Source organism: Artibeus jamaicensis, unplaced genomic scaffold (assembly GCF_021234435.1).
Source record: "Artibeus jamaicensis isolate MK-2021 breed Jamaican fruit bat unplaced genomic scaffold, CSHL_Jam_final scaffold_3307, whole genome shotgun sequence".
Taxonomy (NCBI): domain Eukaryota; kingdom Metazoa; phylum Chordata; class Mammalia; order Chiroptera; family Phyllostomidae; genus Artibeus; species Artibeus jamaicensis.
The window spans coordinates 3,447,298-3,464,083 of NW_026522040.1; the positions used below are offsets into that span (position 1 = coordinate 3,447,298).

The 16,786-nt window shown below is 41.0% G+C and overlaps 1 protein-coding gene across 1 annotated transcript in view; it reads right to left on the reverse strand.

Annotated features, from left to right (window-relative positions):
* Window positions 1-16,786, reverse strand: part of EXOC4 (exocyst complex component 4) — a 678,192-nt gene that overhangs the window by 623,987 nt on the left and 37,419 nt on the right. The window lies entirely within an intron of this gene.

The window sequence follows — 16,786 nt, forward strand, 5'->3', positions numbered from 1 at the left end:
ACGCTCCAAAATAAACAAGCCACGGGTCTTAACCTGTGTGCCATCTGAGTAGAGTGACAACACCGCACACCACCCAGGCCTGACGGCCCCGGACCCGAATCACCCCTGTGCACCACGTGTACACACTGTGTACATGACCTTCCCTGTGAGTCACTCAGTAGCTGTCTCAGTCATCGGGTCAACTGTCACGGCATCACAGTGCTTGTGTTCAAGTTGCTCTTATTTTCCTTAGCAAAGGCCCCAAAGCACAAGAGCAGCGATGCCGGTGATCTGAACACGCCAAAGACCTTTAATGCTTGCTTTAAGTGAAAAAATAAAAACTCTCAGTAAGAAAGACAAATGCATGCTGCCGTTGCTAAAACCTATCTTCTCTCTGTGAAACTGCCTAATGTATGAATTAAACTTCATAACAGGTGTAACTAAAGGCAGAAACAACAGTATGTATAAGGGTCAGTACTGTCCATGGTTTTGTGCATCCACTGAGGATTCTGGACATGTGCTCCGTGAAATAGGGGTGTCTGAGGCATAAGGCACATAGGCCTATTCTGCCTTTGAAGGCCTTACTTACCACCTGAAAGGCAGAAGGTGAAAGCAAACAACTTTGATAAGATAAACAGGAAGGCACCTAAAGAACCACAGCAAAGCCATACATACGATCTATTCCACATACACAGCCTATCAATGGACACAGAAAAATGACCCCCCCAATTACATGAGTGTATTATTCATGTTCTCACAACAACCCCATGCACTGAAGGTTTGAATCAACCCTCAAAGCTAGCCCTTGAGACTAACTAAAAGCACATTGTAAGTTCTGCTGTTCATTCTCCTGGCAACCACGAATCAGAGCCCGGCCAGCCCAAGCCTCCCGTGCGTCTGCGCACAGCCAGGCCCTCTCCCTCTCACTCTCGCATGTGCCTACGCACACACAGGGCAATGCAGTGTCTGCACGAACTACATGTGGACAGCAGCAGGCATCCCCCCGCTCGGCCTGACCCGGTCTGAGAGAAGACATGGAATTTCAGCGGTGAGGAGGAGACGCACCATGCACAGGGAGACACCGCTGGAGTAAGGCGCACTTCGAAAGACGTTACGACAAAATGAACAGGATGCATAAAAACGGTGTGGGAAGTCCCACGACAAACAGAGAGGTGCGGGGAACCCAGAACAAGTCATCTTGAAACCACAGTGTACAGATCTCAAAAAACAGCATGTATGACAGCATCCCATTTATCCACGTATATAAAACTATATTTCTTTATGTACAAAGATCTTATGTATTTTTAATGAAAAAAACTTAAAGTACAGAGAATAGCCTAGGTACTGTTCCTTGGGAGAGACAAAGGGGGAGGTGGAGTAACACCAAGAACGTGAACGCAGTAACGACAACGGAGAAGAGAGGACCACAGCTGAACTGGGGGCGGGGGCAGCACCGCCAACTACCGAGCTCCCTGAAGGGTTTCATGTGCTATGACTATTACCTGCTCAGGTTATACTTCTAAATATTCCTAATGTGTACAAATAAAGGCAATAACTAATAATACTTCAGGGTAAAAACATTAAATGCACTTACGCAAATGAACATGCCCCTAAAAAAGGAAGCATTTCTACAAAAGCAATGGACAACGAAGCCATGTAACCATACTGGCGGCACATGCTGGTCTGAGATCCACACCAGCAGACACAGTCATGGCAGAGCTCGCGGGCGGTGGGAACACTAAGCTTGGGAGCTGCCGGTGCAGGTGCAGGCTGGCTGGGGAGGGGGAGGGAAATGCAAAGGCTAACCCACAGCCACTTCCCTCGTTTTGTGATATGCTATAATCAAATGTCAGGAGCAAATAAGTTTGAACCGGGGAACGGGGGACGAAAGAGTGACAAGCCCCGGGCCAGCGCTGCCCTCTGAAGCCCTGCCGGTGCGTTTTCACGCTGACTTGCCACTGCCCCCACTCGCTCGGGAGCCCTGGGCCTTGCGCACGCCGCCAGCAAGTCCAAATGGAAAGGCAGCCTCGCAAAATGACCAAAGTGTCCCCAAGGAGGAAAAACACCAACAAATTCATTCACACTTGTCCTCTAAAATGGATTTTAACTTGAGTCTCTAGCAGAGAAAAAGAGGATGCATTAACCTTCGGTGACATGGAGATCCAGAAAATGAAAAATAATTGGGTAAACCACTGGTCCATCATGTAGCCTTAGCCCTTATGATGATTAAATCCAACTGCGATGTTTAAGCCTAAAAATCACCCACCGCACATCCACACTAGATTTGTTTGTGGGAATTTGCATGAAGCTTTTTAACTCAAATAGTTCAAGTTCCAAATACAAGATTATATGCCAATGTTAACTTTCAAAGCCACCTAAGTAAAATTTTTAAAAATATTTTTAATTGTTATTTACTGATTTGGGGGTAGGGGGAAGCAGTGGGGGCTGGCGGGGGGAGAGGGAGAGAGAGAGAGAAGAACATCCATCTGTTGTTCCACTTATTTCTGTGTTCATTGGTTGATTCTCCTATGTGCCCTGACTGGGGATGGAACCAGCAACCTTGGCCTATTGGGACAAAGCTCTAACCAATTAAATGACCTGGCCAGGGCTTCAACCCTTTTTTAAATATAGGTAAAACACACAGCTCAGTGCCTGGCACATACTGAGTGTTCAGTGAAATTGTTTCTAACAAAACCTATTTATTCCATGGATTAAAAAAATCTCAAAGGGTGTTTTCAACATGCTTCAATGTAAGATTTTCAATAAAGTGCTGTTTCCTTCATAGAACCATTATAACCATTTAGATCAGGGGTCCCCACCCCCCGGGCTGCAGACCACTATGGGTCCAAGGCCTGTTAGGAATGGGGCGTGAGCAAAGCTCACCTGCACTCAGCCATCTGTTCCCCCCACTTCCACAACACCAGTCCCCCTGGTTCCAAAAAGACTGGGGACTGCTGATTTAGATGACAAACTTTCTGAAGTGAAACATGTAAGTCCTATTGACTCAAAATACAACAATTCACACACACACAGTGTGTTAAAATTTCAAAGATTTAAAAACCCACAAGAATAGAGAATAGTATCTTATTTCTACATGAAAACACAGTGCTTTCTTTTGTCCTTCTCTTGTTAAAAATCTATTTATAAAGGTATAATTATGGGAGTTACGCAAGGCCAGTGGCTTCCCCTACTCTAACCTTACTAATAAGTAGCACGCAAACAAAGGTGAATAAAATAGTAGTTAGTGCAACACTCAAGGTCTAGAACATCACTTCGGAAACCTGGCATTTTGCTTCATCTCGCTTTAAGTAGCCTGTACCATACAGTTTCCTCATAAAGAAAACCTTGGTGAGGCAGCAAACAGTCACCCCAACCACCATCGCGGATGGTCGATTCTGCCGCACTGGGCGGGGCAGGGGGTGCGGGGTGGGGCCTACCTTCCAGGGACTCACTACCGTTCAGGCTTCCCTAAAAGAGAAACCCATCTACATTCAGAAATGAGCATAACTACTAGTAAAAATACAACCAAAGAGATTTTTTAATGTATGAAGAATGGTTATTTCCTGAATTATTTTACTGTTTTCCAAATTCAATGACCACAGTAGGCACACTTTTAAAATAACACCGATGGAGCATCAACAGAACTTCAAGAGATGCAGTTAAGTAGACAAGCAGCAAAATGGTCTCAGTTAGTGGCTCGGAGAAATAATCAAAACTGGGTAAGTAAGTGTGACTCTTTGTGACTGTTACAATTGTAGGGCAACACAGCAACAGAAAGGAGGTCAAGCAGACAACAGGCAGTGCAACAGCTCACTGGGGAATACTGCTGCTACCATCCACCCACCAGTCACGCCCACGTGACCTCCTCTACGGCCTAGAACGCTCGGGTACTCCACACCATTTCCTACACATTACTACAAGTAAGATAATGAGCCAACTAGTGTATCTGGAATTTTTCTTACATGTATTTATAAAATTATTTTTTTGGGGGGAAAGATACTATTAGTAGGGATGTTTTTCACAGAACACCAATTATTACCTAAGAGAACAATGGTATTCTCCTCAACACAGCGGGAACCTGCTCAGACAGATAACATAAATCTGGTTTGGAATAAGAACAAGTATTTACTTTAGGATTATGAAAATATGCAAACATTTACAAAAACATTTTAACACAAGATATTGAGCAGGACAGCTGTGCTATTAGAAGCCTGCCCATTAAGAAAACAGAAATTCCAAAAGATGTTTCCATAACTCAAAAAACTAGGTAAAAAAAACAGCTAACATGTACATCATCAAGAACTGCCTGATTTTTCAAATAATTTTACTTTGAGATGAGAGATAAATCGGCAACGAAATAAATCTTTGTAATGAGAAACTACAGTGCCAGGCATGTTTCTTTCCCAAGTGTCTACTTCTCAATTTCACTTTCGTTCCAATTAAGAAATTATTACCCCCCAGGTAAGTGTGTGTCTTCTGCCAGCCCCCCTCAGGCTGACGAGGGGAAGACCCGTTTTGTGCTGTAAGGTAAACCGATGGAAGCGTTTGGGGGAGCACCACAGGTGGCCGTGCTCAACAGCTGCCTCACTGCAGAAAGGAAACTCCTGGTCGTTACTTGTCACCTTATTTTGTTTTCAGCTGGGGGAGGTAAGTTACCCAGAGGTAAATGCCTTCAGTAATTGTTTCTAAACAGAACTGAGGTTCGAGCCAAAATAAAGAAGGAAAACTTATAGGTATAAACAAATAAATGAACAAACAAACTTGATAACTAAACCATCTGCTAGCTAATGCAAATGCTTATTTTTGGCAACAATATTCCCTACGAAAGAAAAGAATTGAGAATTGCCGCTGTTGAGTACGACACAAATATTTCCTTCAGGACTCTGATAATTACGTTTCCAAAATGTTTTAGCACTTCTGAATTGGTCACTTTGCCTCCCTTAAAAAAGATTTTTAAAATTTTCCTATAGGAAGACAACATCAACCTGAATGTGTTCCCTGACCACACATGTAGATGCAGTAAAAACATATCGAATTACACTATTCCAGAGAATTGATACCTTCTCTTCTCTTACATGCGTATGATAAGAAGACACAAATTAAACAAATTTTTAGAATAGTCTTAACTAAATAAGAACACCAAAAACCTTTGGCTGCAAACAACAAAGAAACATGTCCTGGATCCCCAGAGGGGTAGGTGCTTTGGGCTCCGGTAGGATCAGCTATGCCCTCGACTTAAGGCCTCCGGGCTATTGACAGTATGATTCTTGAGACGGACTTCCCCAGAGAGCTGAAGCATGGGCCAAGGCCAAGGGCCTGGAGCAAGAACACTGTTTTTCCCCTACCTCCTCAGCCTGTAGCTAATCAGTGATCAAATCAGGCAATCAAAACACCCATACTTAAAATCAGTTTGCTAACACAGTATTGATCTGACCCATTCAGGTGCCCCTTCTCCCTAAGGAAACCAAATACCTATAATGCAGACTCAGCATGCTCTCTTAAAACAGGATGCTGTCTACCTCCATCCTCCCTTCATTACTTTACTGCCAGGGTGATTGCATGTTTTTATTTAATAAACCTTCATAAGCTCAAATGAAGGGTTGTTATTAGTAGAGCTAACAGCCAAATGATTATGCTCCAGAGAGATATCAGTGCTTGTTGGTGCATTAACAAAGAGAGCAGAAGGGCTGAGGTCAAGCATGTGTCAATGCAAATGAGGCAATATTAGGTACTAACCAGCTTAATGCAATAGACTGCCTGCAAGATAATGGAATTTCCAGGATAAAGCAAATGAGATGAAGTTATTGATAAGTGAATGGAGGGAGGCGGGCTGTGAGATAAAGTGCTGTCAAAGAAAAGGCCTCTTGCTGGTGAATTTCTTCTTTAAAGTATCTTCGACTCTGTCTTAGAAAACAAAACTCCAAAGAGATCAAACACGACTTCTAGCTTCATGAAAAATCTATCCTCCTACTGCTGTGAAAGAAACACAGACTTGTTCTAAAGCCAAACCATTTTATTAAGCTAGTCTTAGGCTTTGGAGTTTCCCCCTCATTTTTGTTTTTATCTTGTTTCATTTTTTTTTTCTTCAACATCAAGGCATCGTACCACAGACAATTCCCATATTTTGTTAACACCAACATCTAGAGAGGGGAAGCCGGGTCTTCTAAGATATTCCATTAGAGCAAGCCTCACACAATGACAGCACCTGAGAAGTAAAATATAAGAATTTTCTTCTGTAAGGGACATTTAAAGGTTGTCAAGACTGGGGCCACAGGACAATTGTACAGATTTTTTAAAAAAAGGTAAGGCCCACAAATAAACTACTTATTTTTTATTATATACTATTGATTATGCTATTACATTTGTCCTGATTTCCCCCCCTTTTCCCCCTCCACCCAGCATCCCCACTCCCTCAGGCAGTCCCCACACCATTGTTCATGTCCATGGGTCATGTGTATAGGTTCTTCGGCTACTCCATTTCCTATACTGTACTTTACATCCCCATGGCTACTCTGTAACTACCTATTTGTACTTTTTTATCCCCTCACTCATCACCCATTTCCTCACACCCCTCTCCTACCTGGTAACCATCAAAATGCTCTCGGTTTCCATGATTCTGTCTCCATACCCATTATTCTATCTCTGTTCTTGTTTGCTTAGTTTGTTTTTAAGATTCCACTGTTGACAGGTATGTATTTATTGCCATTTTATTGTTCATAGTTTTGATCTTCTTTTCTTAAATAAGTCCCTTTAACATTTTATATAATGGTTTGGTGATGAGCTCTTTTAGTTTTTTTCTTATCTTGGAAGCACTGTATCTGCCCTTCAATTCTAAATGGTAGCTTTGCTGGGTAGAGCAATCTTGGCTGTAGGTCCCTGCTTTTCATGACTTTGAATATTTCTTGCCAATCCCTTCTAGCCTGTAAAGTTTCTTTTGAGAAATCAGCTGACAGTCTTAAGGGTATTCCCCTGTAAGTAACTAACTGCTTTTCTCTTGCTGCTTTTAAGATTCTCTATCTTTAACCTTTGGCATTTTAATTATTATGTGTCTCAGAGTATGCTTTTTTGTATCCATGTTATTTGGGATTCTCTGTGCTTCCTGGACTTGCATGTCTATTTCCTTCACCAAATTAGGGAAGTTTTCTTTCATTATTTTCTCAAACGGATTTCCAATTTCTTGTTCTTTCTCTTCTCCTTCTGATACCCCTATGATGTAAATGTTGGACTTCATGAAGCTGTCCCAGAGGCTGCTTATACTATCTTGATTTTTAGGTTCTTTTTTCTTCTTGTTGTCCTGAGTGGTTGTTTTTTTGTTTCCTCATGTTACAAATCATTGATTTGATTCTCAGCTTCATCCACTCTACTGTTATTTCTCTGTAAATTGTTCTTTATGTCAATTAGTGTATCCTTTGTTTCTGACTGGATCTTTTTACACTACTGAGGTCCTCACTAAGTTCCTTGAGCATCTTTATAATCAGTGTTTCAAACTCTGCATCTGATACATTGCTTACCTCTATTTGATTTAGCTCTTTTTCTGGAGTTTTTGCAGCCAGAAGTTATGGGGACTTATCTTTCTATCAATGGAACCTTTTGGCTAGGGGGGCCTGGTGTGGGGCTGGGACTCCTCATTCTCAAAATATCCCTTCCAAATTTTTATCCACCACACATGGGTGTGGAACCAGCCCATTCAGTGTCTCTGTGCCTACCAATCCGGATGGATGTGGGTTTCTTTAATTCCACAGTTGTCAGATTTGGAGGCGAGCTGTGCTTACCTATGCTACCATCTTGACTGGAAGTTCTGTACTTTTTTTGTTAACCTTTACTTTTCTTTTAAATTACAAACTATTGCTCATTCAAGAAAACTTGAAAAACACAGAAAATCACAAAGGAAAAAGATGGTTCGTAACTCTAAAAAATTGCTTAAAATAATATATTTTAAGTTTTGGGTTTTTTTTTTCCTGAGGGGAAGGGAAGAAGAAAGAGAGGGAGAGATACGTCAATGTGAGAGAGAATATAGATCAGTTGCCTCTCATACAGGCTGCAACTGGGGACTGGCCCACAACCCAGGCTTGTGCCCTGACCGGGAATTGACCCAGTGACCTTTTGGTTTTCAGAACAACACCTAACCCACTGAGCACCCCAGTCAGGGTTAAAATAATATATTTTAAACTGACTCCTTCCAATCATTTTCCAAAGTTTTTACAAAAATACTGTTATTTTTAAATATGCTTTTCCCCCCTTTGGCAATATATTGGGAACATCTGCCCATCACTAAATATGTAATTTTTACTGTTTTCATACTAACCTGTTATATGAATATTCCACAAATAACTAAATCAATTCCCTATACTTGTCATTGCTATTTTTTTTTACTTTCATAAATCTTATTGTGATAATTATTCTTGTATACATATTTTATTTAATCAATGTGTGGTTGCCCCTCACGTGCCCCCTCCACCCCCACTGGGGGCCTGGCCTGTAACCCAGGCATGTGCCTTGACTAGTAATCGAACTGGCAACCCTTTGCTTTGCAGTCTGGAGCTCAATCCACTGAGCCACACCAGTCAGGGCTCTTGTATACATATTTCTAAACACATAATTACAATTCTTAATTTTTCCATAATACAACAATGAAGAAGTAGAATTTCAAAGCTAAAGGTATGCACATATTTAGGGTTTCTGATGTGCAACATTAAATTAAGATCCTTTTTTGTTCTAAATGAACTTAAATCTCTTCACAATAACTTTCCTGATGAAATTAAACTATATTTAACACCTTATTAGAAAGATGAAAACTGTAATTGCTTATGGAAGAACTCATTTTAAAAAATCCTTCTTTGCTCCTAACTTTATGATCCCTCCAATTCTCAGTCCCCATCAGGGCCCCATAAAGAGTGCAATGAAACCTAGGTTTCTACTCCAACGTACAAGAGAAAAGACCACGAGGCAAGATACTCTCATTTACCAAGTGTCCCAAAGTCACTTATATTTGTCATCTTGTTATTCTGGAACAAGAAAAAGTTACAGAACTGTCCTCTTGAGAGCTGGCAAAGAAGGTCTCTGAGAACCACTTTAGACTCATGCAGGGCAGTTCACCCACAAGGCAAATCAGGGCAGTTCACCCACACTCTGCCAGCGCCCAGATCCATTAGCACTGCTCACCGTGTACATAGCTCTTCACTGGCACGAACTATTAAAGTCCCACAAAAGAATGTGAGAGGAATGGGGCTTTTTTCAGCTTGACGGCTAAGCGACCACAAGTACTGAGTACTGGGATGGATCTCAGAGATAACAGATTTCTTTAACAAGCTCCCCCTATCTTGTCAAGCCAAACAAAAGCTACAGATCAGCATGCTCAGACCATCATCAAGTCGGGACAGAGGGCTCCCATCCACGACATGCATTGTCGTTTGCTATAATTCACACATGCATAGGGTCCCCATCTGGCCACAAGGCTGACCAGTCAAAAACCTGTTGAAGCAACTCCACACATGTTGAGGCTGAAACCGGGACGTGATGGAGGATTCAGCAAAGAACTTGTGCACTATTCTTGACTTAGATTACTGCTCCTACAGACTCAAGTGCGTAACACACAAACTCACACACACAGAGCCACGCTGATTAAAGCAGTGGGGAAGGCAGCGGGAGGGAGGAAATGCCAAGCAATGTAAGCAGGCCCAGACTACTGCTGCTTCCTGTTCCCTGGCATTGCGTGACAGGGACGACGGCACTGCCAGCCGCACCGTTCTGAACTTCAGATTGCCTTTAATTTTCACAAAGCCCTTCACCTGTGCAAAGTTTCGGTTTTATTCTCCCTGCTGTTCTACAATGCTGACAGGGTATTTGTATGTCCGCTCCATAGAACGGGATACTAAAAAACGGGGAGAAAGTGACTGATTTGTCTCAGCTCATAAAACTGGTGAACTGTTGGGTCAGGACTGGAATTAAGAAGGCCTGGCTTTTAAATTCATTTTTGTTTGCACTACACCGCATAGTACCTAGCCACCACCTGTCAATAAATAAATTCGTGCCCCAATTTCAATCCATTAAATCCTGGCTATAAATCAGACAAGAACCCACAATAAAGATGCAGGAATCAGAGCACCAAGATGACAGCTCTGAAGAGTAGTTCCAAGTCAGCCCAAACCTGGAGAGCATCTACTTTAACCATTGAATAACTCTCCTGTTAACCACATAATCACACTATACCATCAGAATAAGAGTCAAATACTCACCAGTTCTATCCCAAAACTTCACTAAATGACAGACACAAAGCAACATCAATGGAACTACTTACATACGAAGGGGGACCCAAAAAAGTGGAATTTATTTATAAAAAATTGTGCATTCATTCTTACATGTTTAAACTCCAGTCACCTTCAAAGTACTCTCCATTTGATGTAATACACCTATTGAGATGTTTCTTCCACTGCTCAAAACAGTTTTTCAACACTTCAATTTTGATGCCTTTTAGTGCTCCTGCCATTTTTTGTTTCACTTCTTCCACGTCAGCAAAATGTTTCCCTTTGAGGACTTTTTTTCACCCGGGGAAACAAAAAAGTCCCTGGGGCGAGATGGGATGAGTCAAGAGGGTGGGGCACAGGGTCACGTCATTTTTCAACAAAAATTGGTGAACACTCCTTGCAGTGTGGGCAGGTGCACTCATAAATCACCCATCATGAATTGGGCAAACACATTGAAAGAGTCTTCCAAAAAAAATTCACTGAAGCCGAACGCAGCCTCTCACAACAACACCAGCAGGTACAATGACACAAATGGGTTCCTAGAACACTCACCTAGCAAGGGAAGCCTGTACTGCAAGAGGCCTGCGATCTAGAAAATAATTCTGGTATTTTGGGGGCCCCGCCTTGGATATTTGTATATAAATGTGAATATCTCACTGTGCTGTCTATCTTATGCAACTATTTGGTTTCTAACTAATTAGAGCTGGTATTAAATAAAGTCAAGGGCAATTAGTTTTGCTTTATTACATAGCATTGGCTATACCTTATAGCAATGGTTCCAAATTTGCCTATACTTTGGAATCAACTGGACTATGTCAACAAAGATAGTGAGCAGGTGTTCCCCCCACAGAGATTTCAATGTAATCAGTGTAGACTGTGCCCTGGACTTAGAAATCCTTTTATTTTATTTTATTTTTTTTTATTTTTCAATCATGCAATATGACGTGAGTTTCAGGTATGCAACATAGGGATTAGACATTAACAAAACTTATGAAGTGATCACCCCAATGAGCCTAGTGCCCACCTGACACCGCACAGAGTTATTACAATCTTACCGACTATATTCTCTACACTATACTTTACCTCCCTGTGACTTTAAGGGTTCCCTATGTGCAGAGTTTGGGAAACACTGCCCTACAGACAAATAAGCCAATTTAAAATTTCTAAACTTATGAGGTTTAGCACAATAAAAGGGAACTTTTCACTGCTTTAAAATAAAATAGCAAGGTAAAAGAGCACAATAAAAGGGAAGGAAAGCTAATTCAATAACCCGCTGCCTATCAAACAGGGTGGCTTTTAGAAATTCCAGCCTTCAATAACAAACCTAAATAAAAAGGGCAGTGAGTCCCAAGAAAAAATTGTTGCTATGAAGCCCTGTACTTTGACATTCTAGGAGAAAAACAAAGTTGCCACACTCAAGTACTCAATTTTAGACACAAAACCAAGGTTACCTAGTTAATAACTTTATTTTTAGCTTTTCCCAAATCTTTTTTTAAACATTTTATTTATTTATTGTTAGAGCGAGAGGAAGGGAAAGAGAAAGAGAGGGAGAGAAACATCAGTATGGGAGAAAAACATCAACTGGTTGCCTCTCAAGCACCCGCAAGTGGGGACCTGGCCCACAACCCAGGCATGTGCCCTGCCTGGGAATCAAACCCCAACCTTTCCAATCTCGGGCCGGCACCCAACCGACTGAGCCACACCAGCCAGGGCAGCTTTTCCTGAATCTTTTTGAAAAGATCAGATGTAGGTATTTGAGGGAATAAAGGGGTCCCAAATGCAGCAAGAAGCAGCTACAGCTGACCACCCTATCATACTTCCACCTCCAGTACTCCTGGTCCCCCTTTCTTGTTTTATACTGGTAAGAGACACACTATTTATTTGCTCACCATCTGCCTTTCCTACTAGCATGTAAGCCCCTTCAAGGTTAAGCCCACCTTCACTGATACACACATACCAACAACACGAGTAAGCAGCAATGGCATCATTGCATTCATTTGTCTGCCTATCAAAGTCTATGTCATATTCTTTTCTGGTGAGTTATTAGTACGGAATACTTGCACCAGTCTCTCAAGTCAATACTCTACACCAAGAACAGATGGGCTTTAATGGTGGCTATTTCATTATTGATCACTGATGTATTTATCATGTTGTAAAGAAATCTATACAGAATATTAAAACAGTTTTGCAGAGTCACTGAGTTCAATAAGCTCATTAGAATGTTGCAGCTCCTGCTGTTTACAGAGCTTTCATCTCAATACCTCCCAGATGAGAAAAACCGTCCTGTTGAGACCTAAAAACTTTCAAGTCGGATGAAAGGGATGGGCTTTTTGGCCCCTTTTTTCTTACGTGTACATTAATCATTTGATAGTGGGTGCATGAGCACCTCTTCCCTGGCCTTAGCACGAGAAAAGAATTAGGCTATTTGCTAATGACAAAGTTTTACTGGCACCAGCAGAGGCAACCTCACTGAGGCGACGACAGAAGGAGTAGTTGAACACCAGCTGCTCTAACACTAAAACCGACATTTTTGGTGAGCACCTTCCAGCAGTGAATTGGTTCTACCAAAGTACGACACTCAGCAGAGGAACACATTTAGTACTCACAGATTTCGCAACTGATTTTGGACAGTTTACCAACAAATGACACTGCTTATAATTAGACGGTCAACGGGTACCCTAGGGACATACACTTGATGCAGGCTGAACAGGTAACAGCCGATGACACAGAACCTGAATTCGTCCGTGTCAAGTCCCAAAACTAAGGCGTAGTGCTTTGGGGTCTCGCTCGCCCACTAACACATGTGCTAGAGCTCACCACACTAGTTTTCTGAGACGAATCCCATCTAGCTGTCCCCTGTAATCCCTCTGATAATATAAAATGCGGAACAATCTTTCATTCAGATAGAGGTCCACATTAGGCAAAAAAAGGAATAAAAAAATGCTCAAATTGCCGGCTCTATTTCAACACTTTACCCGCTCAAAACAAGTCCGCCTCAGAACAGGTTTGGGGATTACACTTGGGAGTCATCACCGAGTCCTTCCCTACAGTACCAGTGAGAGCAATCAGTTAATTACAAATGACATTTCTAAGCACTTATACTGCGCCTGCTTTACGGGTATAGCTTAGTATCTCTTAATCCCTTCCACTACCCTTGGGGTATATATTATATCCCCAACTCTAACTTTCAGCAAAGTCAGATTAAATAATTAGCCCTAAGCCATCGAGTCAGTAAAAGTCACAGCTCGATTTCAACACAGGTCCCTCTGACCCATGCCAGTGCTGACAGGCACAGCCTGGAATGGTGTCCAACAACTGCGGAGACTCCTGTAAGCTAAATATATTATGAATATACTTTATCTTCATTAAAGAGACTCTGAAAACTATGAGATTAAGTAGCTAACTCGCTTTCTTTACCCCCGAGCGGTGGCCACATTTTCACAGTGTAAGGGAAACAATTCCACTGTGCCATTCTTTCCGCAAAGCACTCTGGGGTCCTTGGGGAGGAAGGCCGTTACATAAATATATATTATTATTATAATTATCATAATAATTCTTATCTGACTATACAGCTATAGATTTTTTTAAGAAGTCATATAAATAATAAAAAGACAAAATGATTAAGAGACATTTAAAACCTCTTCACTCTCTGAAAGACTTAGAAACAAAAAAATTATTTTAGTCACAAGTCTGTGACTGTCAGCTAAAGTGCCTCAAAACTACTCACACTGGCCTGGTTCCCACTGATTGAATGCAATTATGAATTGACTTCTATGCGCTGATCAATCAGAACCTGTGTAAGTGATTTTTCAAAGCTCATCTATGCAATTTCAGTTTGATACAGACTTCTACACAAATTTCCCCTACAAAAAGTTCATAAGAATATTAACTCTCATGGATACCTTCCTGGTTCGCTTATGCCGCCGGGAAGACACTGCTATTCTTATATTACTAATTCTGTGCAGAATTAATCAGTCATTGTACATTAGAACCGGCAGCTGGAGTGTTTTGAGTGATAATGAAACCTGTAACAAGGCATCTTCAGCCGTCTTTTCAAGACAATAAGGGAATTAAAATTTCAATTTAAATGCAGAGGTCTGAAACACGCTTCACTGCCAAAATTACTTCAATTAATGTGAGTGGAATACAAAGGACAGACCGCAGAAATGTGATGCAGCAACCAGAAATTATGTCATTAATGTGCCTGCATCCACCCGGCACAATGCCTGCAAAGGTCTAATTTAAACCCCACATATCGCCAAGCTACAGGCGACCATATAAATCAAGTCTCTGATTTCAATGTGACGCGCACAGGCCCCTTGTTGGATCACTTGGAGCTTTCTGTAAGGTAACAGCAGCTGTTTACCTTGAAGAAGGAAACAAAAGGCCGTGCCTATTTGCAGACATTGCCAGTCCTGACAATTTAATTATCTTACGCAATCCTCAGGTTATCATATCAAAAGGAGAAAGAAATATCCCATCTAGAAGCCAAGCCTACAGCTATCAGAGCAGTCTAATGGTGAAACAGGGGCTGCAGGAGCTGACAAGAGCCGGGGTCACTGCTGATTTATTTACTCTGGATTTATTAACATGAACAGGGATTAAATTACTGGGCATCTGCACCTGCCTTAGAATAAAAATGTAAAATCTTTTGTTAAATGAATCCAAGGAAATCAGAGGGTTTTGAAAGACGAGGCTATTGTCTTCACTTTCCTCTGATGTCTTTTAGCAAAGATTTCCATTTGGACCCTTCAGATGCCTTAAGTGGGTTTTACTTGTAATATCGCATAACCATGGGGAAAGGAAATGTGATTATTTTTTCACATGAAGTCCATGAAAGAGCACTTACAGGCTGTACTAGTCACTCATAAACAAAAGGATAGGCCGACGCCCCAGCCTGTGCAAAGCAACTACCTCATCCGGAAAATGGAAATGGTATCAGAAACCTATTTCTCGTAGCATTGTTGAAACAATTAAATGGTTAACAAATGTAACACTCCTCAAATGGTACCAGCATGTGGCAAGAACTGAATATATATTAGCTATTATTTTTGTTGTAAAAAAAATTAGAAACTACAGAACTATTACAAAGCAAACTAAAAAAAGGAGAAAAATCAGACCAGAGCTCCCAGAGAGAAAATAAAATGCCTTTTTCTGGTTAGTGATATGAAACTCTTTCACACAGTTACCCATCTGACTAATGATCTGTGAACTCTGACTATATGACTACGCTAAGTACAGGGCGGACAAAAATAAATAAGACGTAGCCCCTGCCCTCAATGACCTACCATGCAAACAAAAGCAGTTATATTACAGAGAAATACATACAGCTTATGAAAACAAAGAAAAGCATCCACTCACGTTAAGTATTCTTACCACAGTAAAATAAATACATAATTTTATGAAATGAGACGGACCTAACTGCCTGGGACATTCAGAGATGATGAACTCTGAGCCAAGTCTTCAAGAATAAATCATCATCTTACAGGCAGACAGGATTTGGATTAGTTTCAGGGAAATATACGATCAATTTAAAAAAGAAGACTCTATAGCATGCCTATACAGCAGCAACAAATCCTAGAAACTGTAATTAATACAAAACCACTGTTTTAACAAATAAAAATATGATGCTTAGAAATAAAACAAAATATATGTGATAGAGTAGCTCTAAGAAATGCATTACTACTGTTATTATAAAGAATATATATATGAAGACGTCAATAAACGAGAGAGATATCCTGTTCCTTGAAAGACTCGTATCACAAAGATGAAATTCTCTTGTTTAATCCCATCACACTTTCTGTGGAACTGGACAAGCCAATACCAGAAATCGTGTGGAAGAGTAAAGGGCCAAGAACAGCGCAGGCGATTGTGAATAGCGAGGTGAGGGAATGTCTTCACCTGCTATCAAGACAAATTATTAAAATTATAGTAATTAAAACAGCATGGATTTGGTGCAGATACAGAGAAGACCAACTGAACAAAACAGAAAGCTCAGAAACACCTAAGGACATGTAAATGCTGGTACTCGACCAAGGTGTTACTAAAGCAGCAGGAAATGGACTCAATAAACAGTCTGAGCCGAGCGGCTATTTACACGGAGGACAACATTAGATCCTCAGTTCATTCTACATACGGAAATGGATTCCAAATGGATTAAAGAAGTTGTGGGAAGTTTCATTATGACACTGGGATAAAAAAAATCCTTAAAATAAAAGACATAACAACAAAAAATGTTATTGCATTAAATTTTAAAACTTCTTTATAACAAAAGACACCATAAACAGAGTAAAATAGATATACCACCAACTGAGAGAAGGATTTATTTACAATCCATCCAACAGACAAAGGATTAGTATCCAAAATATATAAAGAACTACAAATAGCAAAAAGGAACTTCCGAGAAGTGTCTCTCATATATTCTTACCCTTTTCTGAAGGTAACTGTTCCTCCTTCCCACGTCCTTTAGGACCCACTACCACACAGTTTTGGTTGGAACTGAGTTTCATTGCTCAAACTGGCCCAATCCAGACCCTACGCCTCTATTTCTGAATTAGAAAAGC